Genomic DNA, 359 nt, shown 5'->3' with positions numbered 1-359 from the left:
GGATGGGACAGGACTGCCTTTTGTCTGTTTGCCAACGGGAAATTTGCCCTATGTAAATATATTTCCTCGAGGTTGCCTTTGCCATAGTCGAGGGGCGTTCGGGCCGCTCACCCAGGGGTAGTTTAATAAATAAGGATGCTCGTGAAGTGCCTGCACTCCGAAAGGCACTCCAGGCGCTCCCGCTGGCACGAACTCTTGCGCCCCTGCCAGAGACTCAGTGGCTGGGATTAGGGCTTTGCTTTTCCCGCCCGAAGAGGGACCAGGCGGGCGGAGGCTCCTTTCTCTGGGATGCTGTGTGGTTCCTTGCGTCTTATCCTTGCGCAAGGCCCCTGGGGGTGGCAGCCCCGGTGGCAGCCGGT

The 359-nt window shown here is 59.1% G+C and overlaps 1 protein-coding gene across 1 annotated transcript in view; it reads left to right on the top strand.

Annotated features, from left to right (window-relative positions):
• Positions 1-359, top strand: part of BCAT1 (branched chain amino-acid transaminase 1, cytosolic) — an 89,946-nt gene that overhangs the window by 34,805 nt on the left and 54,782 nt on the right. The gene's annotated exons all lie outside the window — the stretch shown is intronic.

This window comes from Myotis brandtii, unplaced genomic scaffold (assembly GCF_000412655.1).
Source record: "Myotis brandtii unplaced genomic scaffold, ASM41265v1 scaffold358, whole genome shotgun sequence".
Lineage (NCBI taxonomy): Eukaryota > Metazoa > Chordata > Mammalia > Chiroptera > Vespertilionidae > Myotis > Myotis brandtii.
The sequence above is the reverse complement of the archived record's forward strand: the minus strand, read 5'-3'. Positions and strand labels throughout refer to the sequence as shown.